Raw genomic sequence first — 548 nt, 5'->3', positions numbered from 1 at the left:
TCAGCTGTGCTTGCTTGCTTAGGCCATGCCCCCTTTGCATCTTGTCCTTCAACTAAAAAGCCAAATAGCTAACCCTTCCGATTAGACCTCACGATCCTCTTCCTCATTATCCTCTTCTCCTTAAACCCAAACTATCTTTATCGCCTCTGCTCGTCTCTGCATAGCAACTTTCTCAACATTCCTGTTAGCTTACGAACTTCATTTCTTTCACTCGATTCTCTTTTGTTGACGTACCCTGAGGATGTTTATAATATTTTATTTCATCTTCATTCTGCAGCTCTAATAATACCCCTTTTTTCTGCGTAAAACCCAGTTAATACAACCACACCATCGTACAGATTTTCCTTTGCTTTCATACCCAGTGTCCCACCCTTTCACACACATGCATGTATATGCGTACAGTACATCAATACAGACATGCACGAACAGACACACTTTTTTATCTTTTTGACTGTGCGAATGTGTAAAAGTGCGAATATGCAATTACATATATGAGCATAAATAAAGAGGGTGTCACAATATCACCATTTGTATGATTTTCGTATTTG

The sequence above is a fragment of the Penaeus monodon genome, chromosome 21, assembly GCF_015228065.2.
Source record: "Penaeus monodon isolate SGIC_2016 chromosome 21, NSTDA_Pmon_1, whole genome shotgun sequence".
NCBI lineage: Eukaryota > Metazoa > Arthropoda > Malacostraca > Decapoda > Penaeidae > Penaeus > Penaeus monodon.
Note: the sequence above shows the minus strand (reverse complement) of the source record.